The sequence below is a fragment of the Notamacropus eugenii genome, chromosome 6 (genome assembly GCF_028372415.1).
Source record: "Notamacropus eugenii isolate mMacEug1 chromosome 6, mMacEug1.pri_v2, whole genome shotgun sequence".
Taxonomy (NCBI): domain Eukaryota; kingdom Metazoa; phylum Chordata; class Mammalia; order Diprotodontia; family Macropodidae; genus Notamacropus; species Notamacropus eugenii.
This window is the reverse complement of record NC_092877.1, coordinates 275,633,952-275,648,502: the sequence shown is the minus strand read 5'-3', so window position 1 is coordinate 275,648,502 and position 14,551 is coordinate 275,633,952. Positions and strand designations below refer to the sequence as shown.

General features: G+C 36.2%; 2 long non-coding RNA genes across 2 annotated transcripts in view; one reads left to right on the top strand and one right to left on the bottom strand.

The window, feature by feature from the left end:
• The window catches only part of LOC140509488 (uncharacterized), a 130,544-nt gene extending 122,209 nt beyond the window's left edge, over positions 1-8,335 (bottom strand). The window contains exon 1 of the long non-coding RNA XR_011968783.1: positions 8,075-8,335. This is a non-coding gene — a long non-coding RNA (uncharacterized lncRNA). The remainder of the gene's footprint in view (positions 1-8,074) is intronic.
• LOC140509487 (uncharacterized) lies at positions 7,011-13,331 on the top strand. The gene is made up of 2 exons (XR_011968782.1): positions 7,011-7,356; positions 13,179-13,331. It is a non-coding gene; the product is annotated as an uncharacterized lncRNA (long non-coding RNA).
• The last annotated feature ends 1,220 nt before the right edge of the window (positions 13,332-14,551 follow it).

Sequence of the window (14,551 nt, the reverse complement as noted above, 5' to 3'; positions counted from 1 at the left end):
AAGCATGTGTATGTATGTTTTAATTATATAACTTCTTTAAGATATTTGAAGAAGTTCCTAACTGAGGAATCAACCATAAGCCTTGAATCAGTATAACAAGATAAAAGTAAAGGGACACAGTCAGATGATAAAACAACAGAGGTTAAAAAGATCCCAGATATTAATCTTTTTGATATAGAATTTAGAAGAGGTACCTTGCTATTTCAATTTATTTCATAAATTCAAGAGATCTGATTAGGTTGAAAATAGTTGAAAAGCTGTAATAATTCCATTCTATCACCTCTATTTTGGTTCTTAAAAGTACACTGAAACCTGCTGCAAAGCAATTTCATCATATTTTGCAGAAGAGTTGTTAAGGTCTAAACATTTCTTAACCAGTTTACACTTAGACAATATATAATTTATAGTGATAACTTTGACATAATTCTGAAGTCCTTCCTGTCTTTTAGCTAGGAATTCATGATCCATATTGCCAATGAATTTCTTTGAGTGGAAGAAGTACACTTAGAACTGAATTCTGCCACATGTTTTCAATGGAAATTCCTTTTTGCACATAGATGGTGTGTGCATGTAAGCTCGAGCTCACCTCAGTCCTCACAGTTAACAGTCATGTGTTGTCCAGTAGCACCTTTCAGGTCAGTGGATTCTCTAAGAATACCATAGTTGAGCAGATGAACTTTTAACATATCCTAGAAGCAATTAGGAACATTGGATTTTTTTTTCTTTCTTTAATAGAGGAGTGGCATGGTCAGATTTGTGTAGTAGGAATATCAATTTTGAGAGCTTTGTAGATGATGATTTAGAGATGGAAAAAACCTGAGGCAGGAAGACCAATTAGAATGTTGTTTAAACAATCCAATTTAGAATGAACTAGGATCTGAATTATTTGGATTATGGTTTGAGTTGAGAAATGAGGAAAATTAATGACACAAATTTTCTAGGTAGCATCAATAACAACTGATTGGATGTGTGATGAGTAAGAGTAAAGGGTTGAAGATGCCTAGAAATGTCAAGCTTTAGTGACTGAGAGGAGAGTGATGATCTGTACAGAAATGTGGAAGATAAGAAGAGAGGGAGCTTTGTGGAAAATTGAAATAAATTTTTTATTAGACACATTAAATTTGAGAATTTGCCTATGAGAAAAATGATTTAAAATGTCCAATAGGACATGAACTTGTCGATCAAGCAAATGATGTAATGATGGGGTGAATATAAGAGGAGAGGAATTGGAGGCAACTATAGACTCATGATATTCTATCATATCATAACATAACATATCATATTTTGTTATATCCACTTGTTCTATTCTGATCAGATTACCCATAACCACTCACCTGTGAAAACAGATAAAGCTCCCTTTTTAGCATGTTCATCCATCTTACTTCTCTTAAGATATTTAAGCGTAAGTCATTCCTTCATTCCTAGCTCTATGCTTGAAACCAAATTTAAGTTGAAGGATGTTGTTTCTTTTCAAGAAGGTCAGTTTTATCTCAAGAATACTCTGTCCCATTAAGAACTGAAAACTGTTTCCTTAACCAAAATAAATGAGCCATAGTTTACTTTTATTGTATTCATGGTTCTTGTTGAAGTTGATGGAGGTACTTCCTTAGTCAAAGGCTAACAAGTTTTATGCATTTACTATGCTTATACTACTGTCCTAAATGTTGATGATATTAAGAAAAACAAATAGTGCTTACTCTCAAGAAATTCTTATTTTACAGGAATGATTGTTAAATATTTTCATATTGCTGCCAATTGAAAGAGATAAGTTTATAAGATTCTAATCATGTCTCATCAGCATCTTTACAAAAAGCAACATACGCAAGCCATAATAAACCAAACTTACTTCCACCAAATAAAGTTGATTGCCCCACATCCTATATTTCTGCTACTGGCATAACTATTTTTTCATTAAATTGTTTAAATAGTGCAGTTTTTACTGCTCAAATACTAGTCTCTAACATTTTTACCATGGCAATTTCTTTCTTCTCAATCCCTTCTTTATCAGGTATGTGATCATTGCCCTAGTTTAAGATCTTTTTGCTTCAATAATTTCAAGGGCATCCTAACCCTTCCCATAGAAACACTCCTTGACTGCATACCATCGTTTATATTCCCTTATATAACCTTCTTATTGCCAAATTGGACATGATATTCTGCTTCTCATGTCATTGCAATTGCATTGTTTCCCTCAGTATTTTGAAAAAGGTGAAAAATCCTTAGCCTGACATTCAAAACTCTCAATAACTAATCACCATTCTACCTTTTTATTCTTCTCATATTGCTTCCCTTCTCATATTTCACATTGTAGTCAAACATACAGGACACATCTCTGTTTCTTTAACATTTTTCTCTTTCTTGATTTCCTCTTTTGACTCACAGTATGTTCCAATCCAGACTTTCTTAAGAATACAGTTCAGGGTTCCTCTCAGTCATTCTGATGGCAGAAATTTTCCTTCCTTAATTTTCTCATGTCAAGCATGAAGTAATCTTTGGTCAATCTCAAGTAAAAAGTTTCTTTCTTTAGACCATTCATTTCATCTTTGTAGGGTATCTTGTGCATTTATGATAGTTATTTTGTAATAAAACTGTCATGTCTATCTTATTTCCCTCTCCAGATTGTATGTGTTTTCAGAGAAAAGACTGTGTTTTACTCAACATTTTATGAAGACCAGAATTTAAAATACTCTAAATAAATGCTCTTTGAGAGAATGAGAAAAAAATGAATGATTTAATGTTTATAAAGCTCTATCATGTAATATAAAGTTGTCTATATTAAGAATCATGGCAGATTTGATTTCAAATTTTACCTTATACACTTGTCAGTTGTGTAAACTCCAGAAAGTCATTTAACTTCTCTGAAATCTCACTTGTCATATTTGAAAAACAGAAACAATTTTACCTAAGGGGCTAACTTATGGGGTAGTTCCAATTTAAATGATACAGCATACTTTGTGAACATTAAAGCACTGTTTAAAAATTAAACTTCAACCAGAAATTTCTCTTAACAAGACTCTTTTAGTAGAAAATTAGTTTTTAATTATGTCAGTAAGTATGTCTTCATAGTTGTGAAGGGGTTAACTGTTCAAATTCTGGAATACCTTCAAATCATAATTTATTGAATTGTTATATTATATTGTTATTTTAGCTGATTTATTATATTAAAATATTTTTATTTTCTCATATATGTATGTGTGTGTTTACTTTTTTTATTTTTAGGATTTAGAGCTGAAAAGAATTTAAAATAGTTTAGTACACCATCTTTATAGATGATGAAATTAAAGACCTGGGACTTATATGACTTCATAAGATCATAGACCTAGAGCCACAAGGGATTTAGAGATAAATAAGAGAGTAACATTCTCTTATTTTATAATGTATTGATTTTGCATTTTTGCTTATTGTTAATGCAATTTTGCTTCTTAATGAGAAGATCTTTCCTATCCATTAATAAGCCCATGTGACCCGCTTAAACCATCTGGATTTGGGATCACAAAGTATAATGCCTCTATTTCTTCCATGATCCATGGCCACTTAGATTGTAAGGTCGAGAATCCTGGAAGGGTGGAATCGAGTGGCAAAGTAGTACTTTTGTTGTTTTTGTTTAATATAATTAAGTGTCTCTGATTGAATAATGTGATTAAAGAAGATCTTCTCCACACATTAATGAGCCTGGGAAAACTTGTAGGGAGTTTCACACCTTTTGTTAATGAGACACTGGTTCTCAAGGGTTATGATACCCTCTGGCTCTGATAAATGTATAAGTACTCTGAGGTGAGGTTTTACTTTGGGGCTTACTCATTGGAAGTGTTTGTTTGGACCAACTAGACTCTGAGCAGCTACTAAAGAGCCCCCTGAATTTGAAAACCCAGATGTTGGTGCTTCTCTCTCTGGTAACTATGTTTGTATGGTCAGAGAGTTTGATCTGTTTGTTGATCTGTCAGAGAGCTAGAAGCCCTGTCTGGTGATTTTGATTTCCCTATATTTTTGCTGAAGTTCAGAGTGCTGACTTTTTCCCCTGAACTAAGTGAATGAGACATGTGGTTTATGAAAGTTACTGAATTGTGTTAGAATATTCCCTTAGGGAGGGAAAAAAGGAAGGGGAGGAGGGAAGAAGAGAGGAAAAAAGAAAAGAAGGAAGGATGAGGGAGGAAGGAAGGGAGGGAGAAAAGGAAGGGAGAAGGGAAAGAGGAAAAGAAAGAAACAAAAATAGGAAGAAACGAAGAAGTTACAAAGAAAAAATGTCTTATTAAAAAGATAATTAAAGGTTGAAGGATGTATTATGTGTATATTTAAAATGGAAAACATAAAAATATTGGGTCCAACCAAGTACAACTATTTTATTTTAGAAGCTTTTAAACTCTAAGTTATTAACATAGCATAGCATCTCTAAGATCAGTCTCTCAAATCTTACTCACTTGGCAGTTTGGGTCTCTAGAGGCTGACTGACTATTCTTCTCTTCAGGGTTCTAGTGGTAATCTAAAGAGATCACAGCTTCTAATATTGTCACTCACAAATCCCTCTAGTGTGTGTACTCCAATAGCATCTGGACTGTCACAAATAACTGACGCTAATTACCTTGTAAAAAACAAAATATTACCCAAAGGATATAGTGAAGAAAAAATTCTCCCATCAGAAGATCATAGATCCATTTCTAATTTTTTTTAAAAAATGGTTATATTAATAAAAAATCAATCTTAAACATAAAACAATGTTTAACATATATATGTCTTTTAAATTAGCATACTTATATTAATGTGTTGAATAGTCTGGGTTTTAGGTGCACATTTTTGAAAACAGAATCTTTGATGACACAACTACTTATAGTTGTTTTTTTAATGTTATCTTTTTTTTTTTGCTTAATCTGTCCATCTACCTCTCTACCCCACACTGTTCAGAAAAGGAAAAGGAAACCTATCAATACACACATGAATAATCCAGCAAAACCAAATTCCCATATTGGCCAAGTGCAAAAATAATTCTTTCTGCATTTTAAATTCATCATTTTCTGAGAGAAGAGGAGTAATATAATCCATCTCTGAAATTATAATTCATTTTTTCTTTTTCTATCACTTCATCTAAATTCTCTCTGTTGTTTTTCTCTTGTATATTATTCCATGAATTGCTCCATTTCTCCTCACATTGAACTTTATTAGTTCATAGAGATTTTCTCAGTTTTTCTGAAAATGTTCATTTTGTATGGCTAAATAATATTCATTTGCATTTGTATAGTACAGTATATTTAGCCATTCTCAAATAGAATATGCCTTAATTTCTAATTTTTCAACACAATGAAAAAACTCATATAAATATTTTTGCACATATATTTTCTCTTTCTTTGGTATCTTTGGTATATAGATGCCAGGCCTAGAGGCCTGTATTGGGCTACCCGAGTCTTTCTTACCTGTCCCAGGTCTTCCGTTGGCCAAACCGGATAAACGCATGAGAGAAAGGTCGTTCCAGAGTCGAACAAGGGTTGAGCTTTATTACAGGGTCTAGTTACAAGTGCAGGGGGATCTTCCTTAGGAGGAAGAGGGGGAGATTTCCTAAGGAGGCTAAGCTTAAGGGATTGGAAGTAGAAGTACAAGCGGGGAGAGAGGGGGAGGGGAGAGAGGAAAGAAGAGGAGCGGAGCCTACTGTCCTCTTGGCTCCACACGTGCTAAGAGAGAGCTTTCAGGCTTCCTCAATCCTACTTAACCTTCAGCCGCACAGTTTGCATCTCAATACCGTGCTGTTAGGTAACTAGGTGTGCTCCAATCCGGGACAATCTCGAGGGCAGGGAGACTCCACCCATCACGTATCTCCCGGGGAGAGGCGGAAATACCCGAGCTAGCCGAGCTAGCTCAGTCTGACCTTCTCGAACCCCCGCTGTTCATGGAGGGCCTCGTAAGACTCTAAGATTTAGAAGTCCCACTTTTACCCGCCCGAGACCATCCACACGGATTTGAGCTTCCAATCCCAACATATAGGCATAGTAGTGCCATAGATGAGTTAAAGGACAGATATGTTTAAGTAAATTTCTTCGCATAGCTCCAAATTTATTTCTAGAATGTTTGGAGTAATTCATAGGACCACCACAAGTATACTAGTTTGCCTGTTTTTCTGGAGGTCCTCCAACTTTCTTCATTTATTGCTTTTGTGATCTTTGTATGTATTTTATGTGTGAAGAAGAATCTGAAAGTTGCTGTAATTTTATTTCCTATCACTGATTTAGAGCATTTTATTGGGTTATTTATAACTTGATTTTTTCCCCTCCAAATACAACCTCTTTACTGGAAGGTTGATACCAGCTAATACATGAAAATCAAGTTTCATGGAGTTGAAACCAAGGATAGCTGCAAAAAGCTGAGTCCAAATCTTATCCTCCCTAAAAGAAAGCTTTAGGAGGAGTTAATCTCCATGGTTCTTCTGTTTCCACCTCACTATTGGGCTTGCTTCAGATTGAGAAAATTCTTCCTCTAAAAGTATTTCACTTCCTTTACCACTGTGGCAACTAGGCTGGATCTGTACAAAGGTGAGATGCACATTTCTTTTGTTAACCTTCACCTTCTTCTGTGCTAAATGAGCAGACTTTTCTTCTCCCTGAGAACGCCCACCCCCAGACTGCTCTTGTACTCTTATTCCATCTGAAATTTTCCTTAAGCAGCTTATCTCTGTTTCTACACCTAATGTGGTAATCTGTTAGTAAAATCCAACCTCTCCTACTTACCCCTGTCAACTCCTTCCCTGGTCTTATTGGTGTTCCTTGAAAACACCTTTCCAAATCTCCAGTATCCCCCTCCTGTAATCTTACTTCCCAGGTTTCACAGGCTCCAGTGCTTTCAGCCTGCTCTCTTTCTAGCAGGGATACAGTAAACTCTCCCATCCTGGGATATTAATGTTTTCCTCTAAATCAATTCTGCCTCCAAATGCATATTTTTTTACTTTGCAGTGCTGTTGGTGATGCCAAATATATTGCCAAGGCAATATTCACAGCACTGGTGGTGACTATGAATATGCCAGTGTAGTTCTCAATCACAAAATATAAAAGGCTCTCCATACAGAAGGCAGAAGAAAAACATTTATTTAAACACCAGAAAGCCTAATCCCAGAACCAGAAAGCAAATACCCTCATGGTGAGAAAGAAGTTAATAAGCATGATCACAGCAGAGGACAAAGCTACTATCAATCCTCCCCTCCCTCAGCCAGGGCCTTCTCTCTATCAACTGTCAAAATGTGTCAGTTGGGCCTGCGTCAGTTGGCTTGCATTCTTTCCCTTTTCACCTGACTCACTCACTTCCTCCAGGTTCTGCTCCACCCTTCTTGTTCTGCCTCTTCAGCAAGTTCCTCCCACCACACATAACCCAGGCTTCCAGGTGATTTAAGCAGATCATATGGTCCTATTAATTATTGAGAAAGATCTTTTCATTTAAATTACTATTGTGCATGGTGATGAAATTTTAAGTGTTCAACCTATCCTGAAAGAGGCATCTTATTCCATGAATTTGAAGTAAGGGCAGAGCTTTAGATTTAAAGCAGATTGAGGAATAGCTATTGAAGAATAGCTCTTAATCTTATAAATTTGAATTAGCTCCTCATATACTGTGGAAATGAGAACTTTAACAGAGAAACCTGATACAACAATCATCCCCAGCTAGCTATTTTCTTTTTAACTACTGTAGATTTGTTTGTGCTTTTTTTGTATAATCACAATTGCCTATTTTGTTGTGTCATCTTCTTTATCACTTAGTTATTAATTTTTCTTCTATTCACAAAATCTAGATGTAATTTCTTCTTTACTCCTCTAGTTTGTGATGTGTCAATCATGGACATTTAAATAAAGGAAGGGGAACACAATCTCTTCTTGAATACTCAAGATTTTTTAAAGCCACAAGCAGCTGTTGGAAAGCATTCCTTCCAACCTAAAGTTCATACTATATCCTGTACATGTACAAAATGTCTGGTGAGAATATGCTCTAACTTGATGCACAAAGTAATGGTATATAAATATGGAGAATATGTGGTATCATAATTTTCCACAAACTCTTAGTACTGACAGTATGAAAATTAGATTGATGGAAATTGTGTACCGACCTCTGTTCTGCTGCTGGCAGTTCTCTTGGAGTTTTCCAGCAGCCAATACCATCATCACTATTTCTCAGTCCTCTCTGAAGCCACATTTTCCTCCTGGACTGTTGGACAACTTCCAGGTGAAGAATTAACCCATTAAGGAAGAGTCTGGCAACATTCTTGTCAGCAATGGCAGAGAGAGAAAGAGAGAGAGACAGAGAGAGACAGAGACAGAGAGACAGAGACAGAGACAGAAAGAAAGAGAGACAGAGAGAGACAGAAAGACAGACAGAGAGAGAGAGAGAGAGAGAGAGAGAGAGAGAGAGAGAGAGAAAGAGAGAGAGAGAAAGAGAGAGAGAACCCTGTGAGATTTTTACAAGACAATCTATTTCCCTTTGCTGTATACAGATGGAAAATGGAGTCATCCTTGCACTGTTGGATAATAATCTCTTCTTGCCATATAACTTGGAAGATTTTAATTAGCTTTTATATGAGCAGTGGGCACCCTGTTGACCTAATCTATTGACATTAAATCTTCTAGTAGCTGTCTTGCTTTGGGGCTATTGATTTAGTTGAACATAAATGTTTGGCTTAGAGAGGATTAGTCTTTAATCAGTATAGCACTTTGTGCCTTTTAACAAAATTTTAAATATAATCAGGACTGGACAGACTCCTAACCTGTGAATACTGGGGAGCCCACACAAAGCAGACATAAAGCCAAAAGTTCCAGTAATCAAGTGGTGATCCAATTAATCAGTTTCAGAGAGAGGAATGCTCTCTATGATGGAGTAAAGACAGAGGTAATATGTATAAATCACATATAGGGAGGAAGAGCAAAGGTAAATTACAAAGCAATCATTTCTAGGGTTTGTGTTGCTTCCCACAACAAGCCCATTAAGTCCATAATATAGGTGTGTAGCAAAAGTATTCTTTCAATTCTTTGGGGCTTATTACTTAGTAGGGTGCAGGACCAAAGTTCTGCAATGGGAAAAGACTCTAAAATCTTTCATTTGCTTCACAATGTACACAGGCACAGGAATGTAGTGATTGGGAGAGTATTGTCAAGGGTTTGATGGATCATTTCAAGCTTCATTGTAAGCTTCTGACTCACAAGGCAGAAGAGGCAGTTCTAAGAAATCTAAACTATTAGTATATTTATTACATGATACCAATTAATATGAAAATGATACTTTCCTTCAAAATCCACACCACCTTTGTTACTCACGTTATGCCTGTCTCTTCTCCTTATAGTGACATAGTCTATTAAATGCAGATGTTTGCTCAAGCATGCATCCCCAGTGTTTTATAGCATTTAGGTAGATGGATGATAGTCTTGATGATGAGAAGGTCATGAGCTGGACAAGTCAATGATAAGTAACCACTGCTGTTGCTGTTTCTAACTCCATTCCTCCTGAGGACTCCCTGCCTTGTCTAATAGTCTGGCATTAGACTCACTCAAATAGAAAATGAGACATTAGACACACACAAAAGTATAAGCTTTTTCTCTGTCAGTCCATTGATGGTGAGAGTTTCCAGGTCTTCATAAACATTTTCTTTGATCTTATCCGGGTTTGCCAAGGTGAGAACACATGCACTGATGATGGTAGTGTGATGTTTTCATGCAAGGTGCAATTGCATTGTCATGAGTCAAGTGTTTGCTCTTTTTGGAGGCATGCTAGCTTGTTGACTTGATTAGTTTGGATTGAAAAACCTATTCCAACTTCACGGTGCTCCCCATCGCTGTGAAACTCCAGAAAACTGTTATTCAACTCTGACTTTGGTAAACTAGCCTTCATTTGCCAGCCATGTTTCACTCAAGGCTACTATTTGAATGTGATGCTGGCTAAATTCTCTTATAAAAAGAGTTGTTCATTTTTCAGGTCTACTCAGTCTCATGTTGTTCATAAATGTGGGCACATTCCATTTACCAATGGAGAGTGAGATCATCTTCACAAGGTTTTTTTTTTAACTGTAAATCATTTTTATTTAGTATTCTATGTTCCCCAGTTATATATTAAGCAATTTTAACATACATTTTCAAGACTTTGAAGGCCAAACTTTTTACCTTCCTCTCTTCCCACCCCCACTCATTGAAAAGGCAAGCAATTCAGTATAGGTTATAGATATGCAGTCATGCAAAACAATTCAATAATAGTCATGTTGTGAAAGTCTGTGATTTTCTCCATCCTATCCTTCATCCAGTTTATTCTATTCTCTCTTCCCTTGCATCTTATTCCTCCTCAAAAGTGTTTTGCTTCTGACTACCCCCTTCCCTGATCTGTCCTCCCTTAAATTACCCACCCCATTCTCTTATCTTTTTCTTTCCTACTTTCCTATAGGGTAAGATAGATTTCTATAACCAATTTATTATCTATGTTATTCCCACTTTGAGTCAATTCTGATGAAAGTAAGGTTCACTCACTCTCTCATCGCCTTCCTTTACCCTCCACTGTAAAAGCTTTTTCTTACCCCTTTTATGTGAAATGATTTACCCCATTGTAGTTGTCCTTTTCTCTTTCTCCCAGTACCTTGGTCTCTCTCCCCTTAATTCTAGTTTTTAGATAGCACCCTTTATATTCAACTCAGAGCTCTGCCGTGTCTCTCTCGCTGTCTCTCTCTCTCTCTCTTTCTCTCTCTCTCTGTCTCTCTATCTATCTATCTAGATATAGTATAGATGTACCCCTTCTAACTATACTAATAATGAGAAAGGTCTTCTGAGTTACAAATAATATCTTTTCATGTAAGAATGTAAACAGTTTAATTTCAATAAGCTCTTTATTATTTGTCTTTTCTGTTTATCTTGTCATACTTTTCTTGAGTCTTGTAATTGATAGTCAAATTTTCTGTTTAGCTTTAGTATTTTCTCAAGGATGCTTGAAATTCCTCTATTTCATTGAATGTCTAATGTTTCCATTGAAGGATTATAGTCAGTCTTGCTGGGTAGATCATACTTGGTTGTAATCCTAGTCTTGCTGGGTATCCTAACTCCTTTGCCCTCTGAAATACCATATTCCAAGGTGAATTACCTTAAATGTAGAAGCTGCTAAATTCTGTGATGCAATGATAATTGAATTGTTTCTTTTGGACTGCTTACGATATTTTCTCCTTGACCTGGAACTCAGGAGTTTGGCTGTAATATTCCTGGTCAATTCCATTTTGGAATCTCATTAAATCAGGAGACTATTTCAATTTTTATTTTACCCTCTGGTTCAGGAATATTAGGGCAGTTTTCCTGGAAAATTTCTGGAGAGTTGATATCCATTCCCTTTTTTTTTTATGATGGCCTTCAGGTAGTCCAATAATTTTTTAATTTATCTTTCCTGCATCTATTTTCCATGCTATCTGTTTTTCCAATGAGATATTTCACATTGTCTTCTTTTCTTTTATTCTTTCAATTTTAGTTTCTTTGTTTCTCATAGTCATTAGCTTCCATTTGCTCCATTGTAATTTTTAAGGAATTATTTCTTTCAGTGAGCTTTTGGACTTTCTTTTCCATTTGGTCAATTCTGCTTTTTAAGGCCTTACTTTCCTCATTGAATTTTTGAACCTCTTTTACAATTTGGTCTAGTCAGTTTTAAGTTGTTATTTTCTTCTGTCTAGTGAGTTTAAAGTTGTTATTTTCTTCTGTATTTTCTGGTGTCTCCTCTGCCAAGCTGTTGACTCATTTTTCATGATTTTCTTGTATCACTCTCATTTCTATTCCCAATTTTACTTCTACCTCCTTAAGTGATTTTCAAAATTCTTTTTTGAGCTCTGCCATGGCCTGAGACCAATTCATATTTTTTTTGAAGGCTGTAAATGTTGGAACTTTGACTTTTTTCTTCTTCTGAATATATGTTTTATTCTTCCTTGTCACCAAATTTAGTTTGTATGCTTTCTCTCATGCTTTTTAGCTTGATATTTTCTGTGATGTTGTTGGTCCCCTTCAACAAGGATGAAACTAGCAACCAGGTCAGCTACTGCACTAACAACAAATTATTTAACTTGAAAAAGCTACAAGCCAAAATAAAAATGGAGGGAGAGTTGGTGTATGACTTTTTGTCAAAGATGGTGTGACATGGAACAGGTTTTTTTCGGTGTGACATGGAACAGGTTTTTTTTTTTTTTGGTTGTTTGCTCATTTTTCCAGTCTATTACTTGACTTTTAAACTCTCTAGTAAGGGAGGGTGAACTGTCCAAACTTCAGTGCTTTTTTACAGCTATTCTGAGAGATACTTCTAGCTCCTCTACATTTTCAGTTCTTCCAAGGTGGTATGATCTAAGGGGGGCTCTTTACTCCTCTTTTGGCTTGTGTTCTGGTGAGTGTCTGCAGGCACTATTTTGTGCCCTGAAACTGTAAAGAGGTTTCCCCTTCCACTGCTATCATGTGTTCTGCTAATCTGGTGCTCCTTTCTTTGGGACTGCCACCCAGGACTGCAACCAGGATTCAAGTATTGGCACAACAATAGAATCCTACCTCAGTGCTGGCACAGAGGCCTCTGTAATCTCTTTCTGATCAGTTATTTGGCCCTCTTACCATCTATGAACTGAGAGCTCTGGAAGCAGCAGCTGAATAGTCACTATCAAGGCCTGCTGTTGGTTTGCTGGGGCCAGGGCTGCACTGGCACAGTCTATGCTGAACTGTGCTCCTCTCTCACCTAGGTGCTACAGACCTTTCCTGCTGACCTCCTAAGTTGTCTTTGGCATCTGTGAGTTGAGAAGCTGGAAAATTGCCATTACTAGCAGTGATTTAGTTACCTTGAAGCATGCTCCAAGTTTGCTGGGGCCAAGTCTACACTGTTCAAGCCTGTGTTGACTGCATGTATCTCTAACCTTGGTGCAACAGATCTTTCCTGTCGATCTTCTGGGATATTATGGGTTAAAAACTTTTCACACTTTATTTTTGTGAGTTCTGATGCTCTGGAATGTGTTTAGAGTTATTTTTAAAGGTATTTGGAGGAGTTTGGTGGAAAGTTCAGACAAGGCCCTGCCTTTATTTTGCCTCATGGCTCTGCCCCCACAAAAAGTTTTGTACATTTTTTTTTAAGTTTCAACCACAAAGTGAGATACTCACCTGCCACTTAAGCTAGCTAAGGTTGAATTAAATACAATTTTTAGTGTACCTTTTCTAATTCCTTCCTCACTCTAGGAGGTGAGCAGTGCAATCACAAAGAAGCTTCTTTGACAACCAGGGGGTTGCCAAGTCCCACAGCTGCTTCAGTCCAGTGAGAAGATGACTGTAATTCCTGGGCAGCCTGTGTGCATGATTGTGTCATCAATAAAAGCTTTCATTGTATTTGCACCTGGTACTTCATCACTTGCCTATCACCATAGAACTTTGAGCCAGAAAAAAAGATGGTAAAATTGTATAAGTGGTCTCTTTTAACTCATGCATAAATTTGATTTAAGTGAAGCAGAGTTCAGTGAAGTCATCATTTAGTGGAGTGAAGAAGGATTGTATGCTTTCTCTCATGCTTTTTAGCTTGATATTTTCTGTGATGTTGTTGGTCACCTTCAACAAGGATGAAACTAGCAACCAGGTCAGCTACTGCACTGACAATAAATTATTTAACTTGGAAAAGCTACAAGCCAAAACAAAAATGGAGGGAGAGTTGGTGTATGACTTTTTGTCAAAGATGGCATGACATGGAACAAACTATGAATCAATTCTTTTTTGCATATCATAGTTTTGACATAATATATAAAAGCAGAGGTTCTATACCAGCCAGAACCACAACATCCATACATGGAATCATCTGTTATAGCAAATGGAGAAATTTTGAATTCTGTGGATAAGTTCATTTATTTTGGTAGTATACTTTCCAGGGATAATGAGGTTAACATACAAATTGCAACAGTTACATCCTTTTTGAGGAAGCTCTTAAGGAAAGTGTGGGACAGAAGACTGCCTACAAAATGTAAGGTCTACAGAGCTGTTGTGTTGATCTCATAGTATGCCTGTGAAACTTGGACAGAATAACAGTGCCATGCCAAGAAACTGAATCATTTCCATTTAAATTGTCTTAATGCTGATACCTAAACTGAAAAGGGCCAAAACAGAGACAGAAGTTATAGACCAGTTTCCCTAATGAATATAGATGCAAAAATTTTGAATAAGATCAGGGCAAAAGGATTGCAGCAACTTATCAAGAGAATAATGAACTTTGATCAGGTAGAATTTATACCAAGAATTCAAGGCTGGTTCAATAGTAGGAAAACTATCAGCATAATTGATAATATCAACAATGAAACTAACAGAAACCACATGATTATCTCAATAGATACAGAAAACACTTTTGACAAAATACAACAACATTCCTATTGAAAACATTGGAGAAAATAGGAATAAATGGAGCTTTCCTCAAAATAATAAGTAGAATCTACCTAAAACCATCAGCAACCATTATATGTAAAGGGGATATGCTAAATGCATTTCTAAAAAATATTGGGGTTGAAATAAGAATGTCCATTACCACCACTATTATTCAGTATGGTAGTAGAAATGTTATCTTTAGCAATAAG